Here is an 18,328-nt window from a genome sequence, read left to right on the forward strand (position 1 = left end):
GGGCCTTGACCTTAAAAGGAGACGGCTCCACCTTCCCAAACTTCACATAACAAACACCCGCAACAGCCGACTCACTCCTGTTTTCGCGGCCGTATCGACCCGGACCCTGTAAGCGATGTTTAACAAGGAGCCGGTTCAACGGTCCCCCCTGTTTCCCGACATCGCTGTTGCTCTAACACCAGCAGCAGTCGGAAAAGGTCTTCCCCGCGGTGGGGACCAGTAAAAAAAAAAATCCATGTGTGGGTGTGTATGTGTGTGCGTGGACCAGTAAAACAAAGTGTCAATGGACTCCCAGTGGCCCAGGAGTAAGTAGTGTTTGATGGCCATGTGATTTGTTTGTTCAGCCCCGATGGCCGTTCTCCCCTGGCGGTGTGGAGGGTAGGGAGACGAACGGGGGAGAACTCAGCATCACACTCACTGGTGCTCCCTCCTTCACCAATGAGCCATTTAATCCCCTTCCCACAGCTAAATCAACACCCGCTTCAAACACACACCCAACACATATACACACAGACACACACACACTACAGCCAGTGTCGGGGTATGTAGAGACAGCGGCCATATTATGTGTGTGTGTGTGTGTTCATTGGGCAGAGAGGCAAAAGAAGTTGAGGACAAAAAATGAATAATAATTGTCACATTACAGTAGCTTTTTTCCAGTAGTCCACATCATTAACTAATGAGGTAACTTGGTAACCTCTCCTGTTAACGAGGGAGACAAAAAGGCAGAGAGAGGAGAATGGAGAGAAAGACCGACAGACAAAGTGTGACAGAGAGCTGCAAAACAATAGAAAGAGAGTGAGAAAAGACAAAGGGGGAGAGATGGAACGAGAGACCGAGAGAGAGAGAGAGACAGAGAGCATGGAAAACAGAAAGCGTGACCGAATGCTGCAAAAGAATAGAAGGAGAGGGGCGAACGAGAGAGTGATAGAGGGAGAGAGAAAGAGGCAGGGGGAGGGAGGAGCAGGGAGGGCCTTTGAAGGGTGGGTAGTGTGTGGGTGGCACATTTAGCCCCGGCCCGGTAATTATGTCTCTGGGGTGGACTCTCTGGACGTGCCAACATCTTGCTGTGATCAGAGGACTGGAGTGGGTATGACAGACCTGATCTAACCGGGCCAGGGACATCCAACTACAGTACACACAGAGGACTGACACAGGAGAAAAAGAGACAGAGAGGGAGAGGTGGGGGGAGCGGTAGAGAGTAAGGTGAGAGATATGAGGAGAGGAAGAAGAGGTTGATACTCGTTTCGAAATGCCTTTCTTGTTTCCTGTTTGGTTTGCTAGTTTAAACCAATGTTTCCCGTTTCAATAAAGCTCATTAAATTGAATTGGATATTGAAAAATACATCTGCCATAAATTGATTGGGGACAGAGACAGAGACAAAAAGGGAGATATAGAAACAAAGAGGAAGAAACAGATAGTGTGTCATTGTGTGTGAGCGACCTTACATGATGTGCATTTATGTGTGTAAATTTCTGTGGGTATGATTAGCATTTATTTATTTTTGCATTGTGGATGAGGAACCGACGAGTGAGGATGTCCTTGTGATGTCAGTCCCTCTTTTGGACACTACGCATATGATAACTGAACATGAAAGTGCATTTTGGGATACTCTGAACAACGCAGAGAGGAAACGGGCTGGCTTGATGGTGGCAATGATGATCGAGAACAGATGAATGGTTGAACTAAAAACCCTGCCCTGATTCCTTAACAGTCTAACTCTGATACCTCAGCCACCCAGTCATGGAGAAGTACAGTCAACTGAGTTATCTTTCGGAGAGAGATGGGGATTGACCACGAGTCCCTGTGGGACCACACAGACACACACACACTCCACCCGGAAGAAACACACACAGACACACACACACACACACTCCAAATGAGTTGCAGTGCTAAAGGGTCTGTTAGCGTAGAACGTAAGACGGTATGGGAGATGGATATGTGAGCGTTGGCGGGGCCAAGTGGCTCAGTGTCGAATGATGGATATAATTACAGGAGCCTTTTCTAAATTCTCTCTCCCCCTCCCCGCTCTCCTCTCCCTTTCTCTCCCTGCCTCCCCTCTCCTCACTCCATCCCAACCCTCCCACCCCCTCTCTCCCCTCTCCTCACCCCGACCCCTTATTTATTTTAGCAGCTCCAGCCCGCTTCTGAGGCTTGAGCTGCGCTTGTCGAGCCCCGTGCCAAAAAGTGGCATTCTGACTGAAAGCTTTCCAAACAAGCTCCGCTGGTCCGTTTGGCCGCGCTCCAAGACGGAGCAATGCCCCGCCGCAGCCACACTCTACCACGACAGACAGGCCGGGGGGGGGGGGGGGGGGGGGGGGGGGGGGGGGCAGAGATGGTCTGGCCTGCATTAGAGTCACTGTGTGTGTTGCGTGTCGGTTAAGGAGCTGGGTGTGTGGCTGTGTGTGCTTATCCACATGTGTGCGTCGAGGGGTGTGTGGTAACACTGGGGGGGGGGACCATACGGGCCAGCGGAGGAGAAGGAGAAAAACAGGTCTGAGAAGGATTACCCCATTACCTCCCAAGACCTGCCCGCCAGGCCCCTGTTATGACCCAAACACTAACCACTGGGCTCTGTAACCTAAACCACACGCACACGTACGCACACACACACGCACAGTGTGATACATAAACAGCAAGAGCTGATACTGAGAGGTAATAATATGGTGATACTGAGGAGTTATAACATGGTGATACAGAAGGGTTATGACATGGTGATACTGAGGGGTTATAAAATGATGATACTAAGAGCAAATAACATGGTGATACTGAGGGGTTATACTGAGATACTGAGAGGAAGAAATATGGCGATACTAAGGAGTTATAACATGGTGAAATAACATGGTGATACTGAGGGGTTATACTGAGATACTGAGAGGAAGAAATATGGTGATACTAAGGAGTTATAACATGGTGATACTGAGAGGTAATAGCATGGTGATACTGAGAGGTACTAACATGGTGATACTGAAGGATTATAACATGGTGATACTGGGAGTTTATAACGTGGTGATACTGAGATGTTATAACATGGTGATACTGAGGCATAATAACATAGTGATACTGATAGGTAATTGCATGGTAATACTGACGGGATATAACATGGTGATACTGAGGGGTAATAACATGGTGATACTGAGAGGTAATATCATGGTGATACTGAGGGGTAATAACATGGTGATACTGAGGGGTAATAACATGGTGATACTGAAGGGTAATAACATTGTGATACTGAGGGGTAATAACATGGTGATACTGAAGGGTAATAACATTGTGATACTGAGGGGTAATTGCATGGAAATACTGACGGGATATAACATGGTGATACTGAGGGGTAATAACATGGTCATACTGAGAGGTAATATCATGGTGATACTGAGGGGTAATAACATAGTGATACTGAGGGGTAATAACATGGTGATACTGAAGGGTAATATCATTGTGATACTGAGGGGTAATTGCATGGAAATACTGATGGGATATAACATGGTGATACTGAGGGGTAATAACATGGTCATACTGAGAGGTAATATCATGGTGATACTGAGGGGTAATAACATGGTGATACTGAGGGGTAATAACATGGCAATATTGAGGGATAATTACATGGTGATACTGAGGGGATATAACATGGCGATACTGAGGGGTAATAATATGGTCATACTGAGAGTTAATAAAATGGTGTTATTCAAAGTTAATAAAATGGTGATATGTAGAGGTAATAACATGGTGATACTGAGAGGTAATACCATGGTGATATTGACAGTAAATAAGACGCCGATTTTAACAGTTATTAACATGGTGAGCTGCTTGATTTTTGCCTGGTTTCCTGTATTGAGCAGTCAATCAATAGGCTGAAGGTAAAAGGTGTGTGGAGAGTTCATCTGGAGGTCTGAATAACATGTTTCATTCCCTGGCTGTAACAGGAGATGAAGCGAAGTGTGTATGGAGGAGTCCAATCCCAGCGCTAGACTTGCGGTTATACTGTTTACAAGTGATGGCCATATGAGGCTTCATTACTGTTCTTCTAGCAGCAGGATAATATGCTAGCAGCGCTAACCGGGAATTTCTTTTTCAAAATAAAAGCCATCATTGAAATATATAAAGGCAATATAGTTAGCCATCTAGTCTGTACATTTTATGTTTAATGTTTAATATTTAATGTTCGTGTCTGTTCTTTGTTACAGACTAGATTATTAACTATAATGAAAGTGCTGCCAGCATAATATCCTGCAGCGAAAATAATGCTTAGGATGCCTTGTTTGGCCTTCACTACTGTTTACCCCATCCCAACCCTTTGACTCAACAAGTCAAAATATTTATGACCTTGAAACTTAATGAAAATGTAGAATATCACAGTAGACCATGAGATTGGATGAGCGTGTGTGTCTGAATCTGCTTTTGTGTGTCTGTGTGTGTCTGGTTGTGTGTCTCTGGCTATGTGTGTCTGGTTGTGTGTTTATCTGGTTGTGTGTGTCTGGCTGACTGTGTATCTGGTTGTGTGTGTCTGGCGGCTTGTGTGTGGCTGTGTGTGTCTGATTGTGTGTTTCCGGTTTTCTGCCTGTCACACTTGAAAACAGACAGGGTGTTAGGTCGAAACAAATCTTGTTCCTGATTCTGAGAAAAGAGGACACCTGCATTTGACCACAACAACATAAACAAATAGATCCATATCCAGACACTACGCACATACAGTTGTGCTCAAAGGTTTGCATACCCCTGGAGAATTGATAATATTTGTACCATTTGTAAAGAAAACATGAGTGAGCAGGCAAAACACATGTATTTTTTTTCTTATGGGATTCACATTCAACTGTAGATCATAACAGAATGGCACAATAATAAAACAAAACATGGCAACAAAGAAAAAAATGAACTAACCCCTGTTCAAAAGTCTCCATACCCTTAGTTCTTAATGCTGTGTATTGCCCCCTTTAGCATCAATGACAGCGAGCACTCTTTTGTAATAGCTGTCTATGAGGCCCCAAATTCTTGCAGGTGGTATACAGTAGCTGCCCATTCGTCTTGGCAAAATGCCTCCAGGTCATGCAGAGTCTTTGGTCGTCTTGCATGAACCGCATGTTTGATATCTCCCCAGAGTCGCTCGATGATATAAAGGTCAGGAGACTGTGATGGCCACTCCCGAACCTTCACCTTTTTCTGCTGTAACCACTGGAGGGTCAACTTGACCTTGTGCTTAGTGTCATTGTCTAAGCTGGAAAGTCCAAGAGCGTTCCATGCGCATCTTTCGTGTAGAAGAATGCAAATTGTCTGCCAGTATTTTCTGATAACATGTTGCATTCATCGTGCCATCAATTTTCACAAGATTCCCTGTGCCTTTAGAGTTCACACACCCCCAAAACATCAGTGAGTCACCACCATGCTTCACAGTGGGATGGTATTCTGTTCACTATAGGCCTTGTTGACCCCTCTCCAAACAAAGTGCTTATGGTTGTGACCATAAACCTCTATTTAGGTCTCGTCACTCCAAAGTACAGTGTGCCAGAGGCTGTGAGGTGTGTCAAGGTGTTGTGGGGCATATTGTAACCAGGCTTTTTTGTTGGCATTGGCGCAGCAAACTCGAAGTATTGTCGTATTGTGCTCCTTGAAACAACCACACCGACTTTTTCCAGCGCAGCCTGTATTTCTCCTGAGGTTACCTTTGGGTTTTTCTTTGTTTGCCGAAAAAATCTTTCTTGGTCTACCTGACCTTGGCTTGGTATCAAGAGATCCCTGAATTTTCCACTTCTTAATAAGTCATTGAACAGTACTGACTGGCATTTGCAAGGTTTTGTATATCTTTGAATATCTTTTTTCAGTTTTATAAAGTTCCATTACCCTGTGACGCAGGTCTTTTGTTAGTTATTTTCTGTTCCCCATGGCTCAGTATCTAGCCTGCTCAGTGCATCCACGCGAGAGCTAACAAACTCATTGACTATTTATACACAGACACTCATTTCTATTTAAAAAGCCACAGATGTGGGAAATTCACCTTTAATTGTCATTTTCACCTGTGTGTGTCACCTTGTGTGTGTGTAACAAAGCCAAACATTTAAGGGTATGTAAACTTTTGATCAGGGCCATTTGGGTAATTTCTGTTATCATTGTGATTTAAAAAGGAACCAAACAACTATGTGATAATAAATGGCTTCATATGATCATTATTGTTAAATAAACATTTTTTTTTGCATGATCAGTCATATTTTCAAAATCATTGACAACATTTCACAATTTCTGCCAGGGTATGCAAACTTATGAGCAGAACAGTATAAACCCCCCCCCCCACACACAGCATTTACATCTAGTAGATGTTCTTATTCAGAGCTGCTTACAGGGCATTGATCATAAGACAACACGACCACATAATTCATATTGAAGTAGGAAAATAATATGAAAAGAAGAGCACACACACCCATATACACACACACGTTCGTGCGTACATACAGGCACACTCCAGGGAACCTAAGAGAGAGCAACTCTTACTAGCAGGACACACACACACACACGAAACAGTAGAGAGGAAGAAGGAAACAGACGGACAGTGGCTAGTGGTCCCATTGACACCAACTGTGACCTCTCAGTTTACTCACATAACTTTACAGATACAATGGGATCAAATTATCCGTGTTTCATCTAGGAAAACACACTGAACTTCACAATGTTCACATAAAGTACTAAGAGTTGTGAAAAACCGCCACATACTTGTGAAATTACTGCCAAAGCGATTAACAACAAATCTTACACAGGTTTACAATTATCCCTACAGCAACATAGTTGGAAAACCCAGCTCTGACTCAGCTCTGAGTTAAAAGGCTTTTGTTCTGAGACTTGTCTGCTAGCACACGCACGCACACGCACCCACACACACACACACACTTAGAACAGTCTTGTTGTGATGGTGACTCCATGCTAAGCCAATTAGTTGCTGCTAATATTTGTAATTGAGCCAAAGTGCCAACGTTCCAATCAATCATTCCTCTGGCCTCCCCATTCCGTCTTCTCTTTCGCTTCCCCTGCTTTGCTTTATCTGTTTATGACCCCTGAAGTAGGTTCTGTACAGTGGTAAATATGACACTCTGTTTCCTTATCGCCGAGGCTTGGCCGACCAAGGGTCCACCGTGTCAAGAAGGAAACGCAGAGGCCGAGAGACGAGAAAGAGAGAGAAAAAAAGCGGACAAAAACAGATCATTTAAATGAGCGAAATGCCCCAGCGACTAAGAGGAAACAGGCCTCTCTTTTTCTACACTGACTACTTCCCCTCTCTTTCTATCTCTCTCTCTTTTCACTTTGTTCTCTCTTCTCCCCCTCTCGCCTCCGTCTCTGTCTCCCCTCCCTCTCTCCCCCTTTCGCCCTCTCATTGGAGCTACTGCGGCAGACTTGACCGGGCAGTAATTAGGTGGTGAATGAGCCAAGATTGATGTAATACCTATGTTGTAATGCCGTGAAACGCCGCGCTTCTCAGATGTCAACCGCTGTTCTGCTCGCAGCACAATAAGTGACCGTTGAACATTTGTCCGGGGACAGTCAGGGATCCTCGCTGCTATCGCTGATTTGAAAAAGAAGGGATTTGTTAAAGGGTCTGATTATTAAGGCACAGTATCCAGTTGTCATTGAGATTGGGGGGAAACGATTCACAACCCGACCCTCGCCGCTTCCTCTCCTCCCCCTCTCTCTCACTGCCCCCCCCCCCCCCCCCGCCCCCCAAACGGGTCAGAGAGTTGATGGGGAGGGAGGGAGGGAGGGAGGGAGGGGGGATACCTTGGCCTTGTGGCTTGACCCTATAGCAAGGGACGGCTGTCTGGGTCCTGACTGACCTCTCTGACCTGGTGTTTGTGTGTGTGTGTGTGTGTGTGTGTGTGTGTGTGTGCGTGCGTGTGTCAAAGACTACCATTGTGTTCTGGGGGGCAGGAGAAGGGACCTTCAGACCAAGACGAGACGAGAGTGACAAGTATTGATCATGGAGCCCTGGACACCAGTCTGTTGAATGCCGGTTTACTTTAGGGAGGTTGGGTCTGTCTGGAGAGAGAGAAGGACAGTTAAAATCAATAGCGTTTTTTTTCATCCCCATGTATCAGTCTCTTTGTAGTGTCTTTGGGGTTCCTTTCTATCCAACTTATAATAAAGTGATTGTCTTCAACTTAACAAGAAGTGTCTTTTCTATTTTGTTTCGGAACCTTTCTCTTCCAGACAGTATAGGGCTCATCATATAGGGCAGAACATTTACCATCTTTGCAGCAGCAGGTAGCGTCTGGAGCATCTGGATGGTTTTTTATTTAAATAACCTACGGTTCTATATGCCTTAATTACGCCCAGGTTGTTGCTGTAAACGATAACTTGTTCCAGTTGAACTTACCTAGTAAAGAAAATATAAAATGATGCCCTATTAAAAGCGCTGAATATCAAAATCTTTTTCAAAATTGATCTTCACCATAGATGTATAAGGGGCAGCATTGATATGACGGGGGATTCTGCTGATTTTTTTTTTCCGTGTGTGTCATAGCAGGGGAGCAAGAGGTGAACTTTTCGGGGTCCCCCTTCTCCCTGCTGTCCTGCTCCTCCAATTCTGGGTCGAGGCAGGCTCCTCGGTGCTCAGACAAATTGATTTGCAAAGGTCCAGAGCTGGCAGGCCTGAGAGCCCCTTCATGCATACAGAACGCTCCCTTCATAGCAACACAATGACCCAGTCCAAACAAAAGAGACGAGAGGAGGGGAGAGAGAAAATGAGGGAGAGGAGAGCGAGGGTGAGGAGGGGGGAGAGGAGGAAGTGTACGTAGAGGGGGTGTGTTTATGTGTTTGGTGGGGGGGGGGGACTGTTTGTGGGGTTTGGAAGGCTCCGGGCCAAAAGCAGCAGGACAGAGGGGGACTGATACACAACACCCCCCCACCTCCTCCCGGTTCCCTATCCCTGTCTGGTTAGAAAGGTCAGTGTGTGTCTGGAAAAGGGGTCCCAGCCCCCCCACCGGAATCACCCTCACCTCTCTCCACTCACCCCTTACTCGCCCCAATCACTCCCACCTCTCTCCACTCACCCCCACCTCGCCCCAATCACCCCCACCTCTCTCCACTCCCCCATACCTCGCCCCACTCACCCCCACCTCGACCCACTCACCCCCACCTCAACCCACTCAACCTCACATCTCTCTATCAGGCCCCACCTCTCCCCGCTAGCCTCCACCTCTCCCAACTAGCCCCCACCCGTTCTCTTCTTTATTGAAGGTCACCATTATTCGGCAACACTTAATACACGCACCCACGCAAAGACACACACACACACGCACAGCCATACACACAGCGACACAGGTCTGAATGGTCTGTTGGATTGAAAGGGAGGGCCTGTTGAAAGGGATTCATGTGTGTTGGTCAGCCTGGACTGGCCCCCCCAGACAATACCCCAGACCCCACCCCAGAACCCCCAGCTTCGGCTTGAATGAAAGAATGGACACATTCACACAGAATACCCAGCTCCTTATTAAAACAGGTTTGTCTCCGACCATGTAAATAGGACCCAGTAACCAATCAACGAAGGTCTGAAGAAAATATAAGTGAATGATAGTGGTCATGATGCTGATAAAAGACACAGGTCAGATTTCACTTCCAAACTATTTTCACTTTTTCCAAAACCATGTAATGAGCTGTAATGCGACTTCCCAGGAATGCCTCAGAGGATCTTATCTTATGAAATAAGGAATTTCAAAACAAAATGTGTCCTTTCAAAGTGTGTGCGTGCGTGTGTGTGTGTGCGTGTTTGCGTCCGTGTGTGTCTGTGTGTTACTTAACACCATGTCGTCCTGACAGTGGTAATCTGTTACAACTGGTCTAGGTGACTGGTAGCTCCAATTTTATATGCTAGAATTAAAGAAGATAGGACAATGCATGCGTTATGTGTGTGTGTGTGTGTGTGTCAGATCCTGGTCTATGTTTTCATGTAGGTCTAGAAATCCCCACAAAGACAGTCAAACCTGACAAAAGGTTTTTGAGTCCCCAGTGAACCAAATACAATTCACGGCTCACGGGTTTAGAGTCAGGGGATAGGTGGAATGGATCTCTGGTTTCCCCGCACGGTTCAAACGTATGTCCAGCTCCTCCGTCAGGTCTTCATCTTGTCCGGTTCTCTGACACAGTAGAACCTAAGGACCCGGCCCCAAGAGCTCCTGGCTGTGAACCGACTGACCCCTGAGCTAGACAACAAGACAGGCGGGCTCGGGAGGGAGGGAGGGGGGAAGGTTGGGGGGGGGGGGGGTACATGGGGGAGGAGAGGTCTGGGAGACCAGGTGTCCAGCTGGGACTCTCCTCCCCCTTCCACCTCTCTCGCCCCTCCCCATTTCATCCGTCCTCACCCCTCGCTCTCTGAACCCGGCGGAAGGAATGTTTTAGGGAGCAGCCTTGGGTCAATGTGAGCCGAGGTTCAGTTCATTGTGTGGCCTCCACTCTTCACCTCTCAATGCAGCCGTTTACTCCTAATGTCTGTTTGTGTTAGGTGTCCTCCCACTCCGCCCTGATAAAGTCCCTAGGACCAGCTGGCAGAAGAGGAAGAAGTAGCAGACACAACACACACACACACACACACACACACAGCGATGGCCCAACTCACGGACAATGAGCTAGACACATAAATCACTGGAGGAGAAAGACAGACAGACAGATAGATATGAGAGTGTGTGTGTGTGTGTGTGTCTGGATTTTGGTCAGGAGTGTGTGTGGATGCGTGCGTGTTTGTGTATGATCTCACGCTGTGTATCACGCGGGGGTCCGAAAGTCTCCACAAATTTAGTTAAACCCGAAAAATCTGTCCCGACGTTGTTATTTTTTTTGCGTGTCCCTGCTAGGGAGAATTCAATTTCCAGCTTCACTTAAGTTTAGAGTAGCATTTACAGTTTGGAGTAATGTTTAAATTAGGGTTACTTTAAAAGTGTAGGTGTTACAAGTGAGTTTTAGGGTTCAAAGCTATTGCAAAGTTTGGGGATAAGTTATTGATGTTAAGGTTAAAGTAATTCCCCGGGTCTTTGGGTTTCTGGTTTCTGAATCTTAGGGACACTAGGTTTCTGAATCTCTGGGTCTCTGAGTTCAGGATCCCTGGGGCTCTGGGTCGTGAGGGGGTTAGTGTTAGGGGTCTCTGGGTCCCTGATCCCTGGATAACCAAGTCTCGCGGTCTCTGTCCCTTGGTCTCTCCGTCTCGGGGGTTCTTGTTACCTAATCCATGGGTCTCTGTGTCTTTGGCTCAGGGTCTGGTTCTCTGGGACTCTGGAGCTCTTTGGGGCCCTAACCCCTGGGTCTCTGGGTCCCTGGGTCCCTGATCCCTGGATTGCTGAGACTCTTGGTCTCTGTCTCTCAGTCTCTAGGTCTCTGGATTCATGATCCCAGGGTCTCTGGGTCAGGGTCTCTTTTTCTGTGTGGTCACACACACACACACAAACACATACAGCGGTCACACACAACACAGCGGGCGTCCTGCCAGCCCAATCATGCCCCAGACCTGCCCCTGATCCCGGTCCGAGGACACCCCATTCATCCCAATGCCCGCGCCCCGAGAACCCCCCGCTGATTTTCCTGAACCCCCCCTAAGCACCGTCCCCAGTCCTATCTCACCCTCCACGACCACAATTGTTTAGAAAGATTAGGCTTAATATGAATATCCAGAGACAGAAAGGGACTCCCAGACTGTGAAAGCTATCAAAGGCATATTTGCATCTAATTCTCCCACCACCTCCGCCCTTCGAGCCCACCCGCTTCCTATTGGTCCACCCCCCGGGCCTACACAGTCCCCTCCCTATCTGTTTCCACACTACCGTGGTTAGTCCCCCCAGCCCAGCACAGAGTAGACCAATCCTAGGGGGATTATTGAGTCTTAGCCGTGATGAATAATGGATGAATATCTACCTAACCCTCTGGGCCTTCAACAGTCGTCTCTCAGCTGGCCTTGGCTTGGAGCCATCTACTGGTCTGCCTGTCTGTCTTTCTGCCTGCATGTGATATACAACCACTTAACTCGGGATGGTTAAAGATCCAAGAGCGACGTGTAGGCCGTGTGTACGATGTAGTGCATATTTATTATGCTTACTGTATTTAAGACATAGGTTCCAATCCATTTAGGAAAGTGGGTTTGATATACGATCCATGCGCCGCGGCAAAGAGCCGACTCAGGCAGAACACCCAGCACATAGCACGCAACATGCGCTGAAATAGGTTATCGGTGTAGCAAAACATGCTGAATTGTCAGAAACGACAGGTCAAGTCTGAGTTTCTCATGGAGCGTGGGAGCCACATTGGACATTGTACATCAGCTGAAAGCAACGGAAGCCATTGTCCCTTATTTTAAACTCTCCTTGATTTTTTACACTTCACCTCCATTCACTTCGCTCCTGTTGCTACTCTCATCCTCTCGGGCCTGGTTTTCAATGGCGCGCTGAGAAGCATGGAGATGTCAGCCAGCAGGATGCAGACACAAGGGCACACCTGTGTGTGTGAGAGGGTAGACCAGGCCGTCTGAATAGAACATGCACAGCCAATAGGGCTGTCTGTCCGCTTGGGGCCTGGAGGGCAGAGTCTTTTGTGGCCCCTCTATTCGATTGGAGCCACTTACACACTTACCCTGATTGGACCTGGAGACAACACTCACACACACACACGCACACACACCAAGGTGCAATTAGGAATTGGACAAGACGTTTTTTTCTTCTTTTTTTTGTGAGCATGTGTTTTTGTGTACTCCTTATTTAGGTCCGGTTGGGGGTTTTACGCTTTGTTTGTTTGTCCCTTTCAAGGAGGTCCATCCAGAGTAGACCAAGTCTCTCTTTGAAAAGGCTTCAGCAGCTGGCTAGACTACATAAAAATCCCACAATGACTGACAACGTGCTTTGTGGGTCGAGGCCCATTCAGTTATATGTCCTGCCAAGCACCAGTGGTTTAGACAGATCCCATAAAGACCGTAGAATCAAGGGTTGTCCAAGGAGTGGCCCTCTGAAGGCCCCCTGGTTTATAGGCAGTGATAGGAGGGGGAATTCACCAGGTTTATGGGGTGATAGGAGGGGGAATTCACCAGGTTTATGGGGTGATAGGAGGGGGAATTCACTTGTGCCTCATTTCCACTGGTGCCAAACACTGGTGTTTTACCCTGAAGTCCAGAATCGTCTCTGTGTCCACTGGCACAGGCCAGCGTTAGTCGGCCACTAGGCTGTGGTCGAGTAGCCCAGCACTCACTTGGTGCCTAACCCCGGAATTCAGGACTTTGGGCGGGGCTTGCCGGTTGACGCGTTACGTGTTGTGAAACCGCCCCATGTTGTGCTATTCGAAATGTTTTAGTCTTCGGCTTCTCGTACCGGTTTTCATCCGATCTAACAATCAGATCCCTGATAAAATAAAGAAAACAAAGCAACAGTACAGGGAAGCAAAGACTGGATGACGGATAGACGACGGAAAGAGTTGGAACGACCGAAGGTGTTATGATGCCACCGACTCAACAGAAAAATGGAGCGCTGAGATTGAGACATTGCCTGCAAAACCTATAATTACCTCAGAATTCTCCCAAATCCTTCTGTTAAAGGTAGAAAGTTTTGACAAAATTAATTGATAGTTTACTCTTCCCTGCCCATCTGAGCCCCTCCAAGTCCTTGGTACCAAATGTATGGTGGAAACTGGGAACTCTAGAGCCAACATTAGCGTAAATCACTGGTGTAGCCCTGGTACCGGGGTGAAGCACCAGTGGAAATGCAGCAATAGTTTAGTGTTGATAGCAGTGGAAATTCACCTGGTTTAGGGGTGATAGGAGGGGTACTTCAAATGGTTTAGGGATGGAAGGAGGGGTACCTCACCTGGTTTAGGGGGTAGTAGGAAGAGTACTTCACTTGGTTTTGCAGATGATAATAGGAAAATTCACCTTGTTTTGGGTGATAGGATACCTAGAGGGCATATAGGAAAAAAATAAATATGAATGGAAAGAGTATATCCTACATATTTTCTTTATAGCTTACATGGACATTTTGAGTTTTTCCAGTGCCATTTAGATAACCATTGTGAGAGAAAAAAGAGAATTTGGGTGTGTTATAGAGAGAGAGAGAGAGAGAGAGGCCAGTATGTCACCCTTCTCCTCACCCTTACATGAACACTCACACACACACACACACACACACAAACACAAATAGACACGCACACACACAAACACACACATAAACACAAATAGACACACACACACACGCATGAACACACACACATGTTTGTTTTTATATCATGTAGACACACACACACATATAGACACACACGCACACACACACACATAGATACAGACACACACACACATAGACACAGACACACACACATAGACACCGACACACACACACACATAAATGTATGTTAAGCAGAGACATGCTGTGACACGCACGGACCCACCCCCCCTCCACACACACACAACCAGACTTTGAATAGACAGTGAACAGTATGTGCTGTATGTAACAAGGCCAGCAGGTCAAGCATGTGACCATTCCACCCTCTCACCACCGCCCCCCCGAAAACCCTCTCCCCCTTCTCGACCCTCTACACCTCACCCCTCTCACCCCTCTACACCTCACCCCACTCACCCCTCTACACCTCACCCCTCTCACCCTCTGTCACCCCTTGAGCAGCTGGGCCAGCTCAGGCAGCAAACCCGCACGCACACGCCTACTTTTGCAGACACACACACACACACGTCAACTCGCACTCAGACGCACACATGCACAGAGAACCATGCACACTCTCTCTCTCTCACACACACCCACACACACATACAGACACACACACACACACACCACAACATATACATTTAATGTACACATTGTAGAGCAGGAATGTGGCGGAACAGATGAGTGCTACTGACCATGAACCACTGAGAGACCAGTTTCATTGTGTCTTTTGACAAAAAAGCTCCATTCAACATTAGATCTTGTCAGGCCCTTTCAGACGTTTCACTGACCAGGCCAGGCTAAACTAGGGTCACATGGTCTGGCAACAGGAAATTATGTATCTGAAGTGAAATGTTGAAAGGTCAGTTAGTGTCCTTAGCTGCCTGGAAATAGACTTTGGCCCTTTAATGACGGAGCTGTAAAGTGGCGCCCTATTGTTTATTACTGTACTGTACACAGCAGAGACAGACAGACAGATAGGGAGACAAAGACAGACAGACAGATGGGGAGACAGAGACAGACAGAGAGATAGGGAGACTGACAGGCAGACAGACAGGGAGACAGAGACAGACAGACAGATAGGGAGACAGAGACAGACAGACTCACACACAAGACAGGTGTGAATGTGCTCAACAGGAAGATGGGCTCGTTGGGCCACATTGAGATCCATGCCCCCTGGTTCAAGGCCAGACTCATTTCCTGTTCCTGTACAGTGGGGGGGAGAGGGGGGGGGCAGGCGGGGGCAGGCGGGGGCTGGACTCTACCCCTCCCCCTGTCTCCTTGAAAGAGTGAATCAATTGCCTGGCTACTCAACTTCTTGCTACAACCAAACGTTAAGCCACACCCACTGATGTTGGTGTTTTCTCCACCATGAGGATTTCCAGAGTGCAAACACATTCTGACCATTCTGATTTGTTCTTCAAACTGAGAGATAGCCAGAACACACGTCCAGATGTCTCAATGAGTTTAATTGATTGGTTAAAGAAGATCCAATCTCTTACGTCTTTATTTTGCACGATAAAGCTCATTTGGATGTTACAAGAAAAAACGTCAACCATGACATTCTTTGACTGAAGCATTCAAGTAATGATAGCATGCACGTATTTTGTCGCCAGGCAAATGAACCAACCCGTGCGTTCTGATCAGGGAAACCCCGCCCATAATTCCCAGAACACACTGTCTCACTGCCTGTCGAATGTCCACAGGGTCAAACCGACACTGCATAATAACACATTGATCTATGACCCAATTGGATCACGTGTACAGTCCTGTCTGGAACGCGCCGGCCATTGGAACTCGCCGTTCCGCCAAATTCGAACGGCAGACAGGGTCAAAGTTGAACCCTTATCTGGACGTAGTCAACTGCCCGACCCATCGCTGTGACTCAAGGTGTTTGAACTGTCGCCCGTGTTCAAAGGCGTCTCTTTGATAATCATTGAACGCTGAATAATCCTTCGGCTGACGGAGCGGGGGTTTCATTCACCACGCGTTGCCAGCCACCCAAAAAGCTCTCTCACCCCTATATAAGGCACTACCTTCGTCCAGGCCCCCAGACCCTGATCGGAGGAAGGGGACCGCGTGGGCCATAGAGTGCTGTTTGTGAGGCGGGAAGGTGCAGCGCTAGGGAATGTTGTCAGTCACACTCCTAAGCCTGAAGTGTTCGCCACTTGCGATGTCAAGTTGCTTCGGTGGACGACTGGTCAGACTGTCTTGGAGGGCAGCTTCACGCGAGGTACGGTCCACCCCGTGCGAGCCGCCGAGGCGATGAAGTGGGGCCGGGCGCCATGTGCTTCGACCGCCGCATTGTCTCACGGTCCCTCCAGCGCTCAGATGTCTAATAAAGGGGTCGTGGTTGAGGGGGAGGTGGGGGGAGGGTGGGGGGGTGAGAGTGGGGATCTGTGCTTTACTGTTTTGGCGATGTCTTTCTTCTCGCTGTGTGGTCACGAAGGGACAAGGCTGACGGCCATGTTTCCTTGGCTGCCTGGCTGGCCACAGACCCACACAGAAGCCGCACGTCCAGGCGAGGGGGTTGGTTTCTATCAAGTTCTCTCTCCCTTACACTCCCTAACACTCCATCTCGTCCCTCTCCCACCCCCCTCTTCTCTTCCAGCCCCCAACCACCCCCCCCACCCCGCCACAGCCTGAGACAGACATGGCAAACCTCCTGGACGTTTCCTTTCTGGCGGCCTGGTCCAACAAAGGTGTTCAGTCATGTGAAACCTAATCTAGAGCCCCCCAAAAACCTAACCTTTGACCTCTTCCATCTTCACATGAGGGGAGAGGGAGGGGAACAGGGCAGGAAAGAAGCAGGCTTTTGGGAAAAGGTCACATTCACCAAATCTCTGAGTGTGCACGCACACGTGTGTGTGTGTGCGTGCCTGCATGCATGTGTGTTTGTTTGCCTTCAAATATGCATGTGTGTTGGATTGGGTGTGTGTGCATGTGCTGGATATCCCCGCGTGTTCTCAAAGAAGCCTGCCTTTCTGCTCTCTTGTGTGTTTGTGCGCGTGTGTGTGTGTGTGTGTGTGTGTGTGCGTGCGCGCGCCCCCTGTAAGTGTGTATGTTTGCGAGAGCACACCAAACACTCCCTCTCCAGCCTCTGGGCCTTGTTGTCTCTAGACAAAACACAGACTCTGTTTTCTTGTTCCCCAAGACCAATGCTCTTGTCTGGGCAGAGCTCTTCTGGCCTCTCCTCATCCCTTCACCTATTACAACCCCCACAAGTATGTGTCTCTCTCTCACTCTCTCTCTCTTTGTCTTTCTCTCTCTTTCTCTCTCTCTTTCTCTCTGTATGTCAGCTGTCCGGGGTGATTAGTGCTTCTAGATTGTTCCAAGAACCCTGAGCCCTCTCTTCACTCCTCTTCAGTCTGCAGCTGCATTCAGTCTCTTCTCTTCTCTTCAGGCTACGATACTCCTCTCTACTCTCAACTGAGAGACAGAAAGAGAGAAAGAGCGAGAGAAGAAACAGAGAGAAATGGCAGTAGAAGACAGACAGAATTAGAGTCATTGATTCAATACAACTCTACTACACAGGGGTTTCCCCATCAATGCCTGTGAGGCCTTCTGCTTTAAACTCCCCCAGACAAGTCAAAACAGGGAGAGCGAAGTACAGAGGATCAGAGAGACGGACATACAGATAGACATATGTAGAAAGAGAGAAGGGGAGGGAAAGATAGAATGAGAAAGGCAACGGAAGGCATAGACAAAATAGAGAATCAAGTTTATTTTTGCGTTTTTAACGCTGTTTGGGAAATGATGTTTTTGACCCACTAGTCGTTTGTGATTCCCCTCTCAACAATTTATAAAATGACAAATTTGCTTTCTTACAATACAGAAGTTACTGATAAAAAAACACCAACATTATAAATAAGCTATACTATTCTTCCAGCACAAACCTTTCGAGAATTATTTTGATCATAAATATTTTGATCATTTAGTTTATTTTTTTATTTTCAACGCTGGAAGGACAGGGAGGCCTTGTTGAGCCCTGGTTCCACTAGACCACGGACACCTCTGAAGAAATGTCAATTAAAAAGAAACAGTTGATATTTCAAGTTAAAGACATTTAGGACAAAGTCATGTAATCTGTTGGGTGACAGGATGTGGGAGGGAATAGCACAGTCTCTCAACTGACACTGAACTTCAGGATATTGTGGATATGGGGGGTAACCCC

The sequence above is a fragment of the Esox lucius genome, chromosome 9 (genome assembly GCF_011004845.1).
Source record: "Esox lucius isolate fEsoLuc1 chromosome 9, fEsoLuc1.pri, whole genome shotgun sequence".
Taxonomy (NCBI): Eukaryota; Metazoa; Chordata; class Actinopteri; order Esociformes; family Esocidae; genus Esox; species Esox lucius.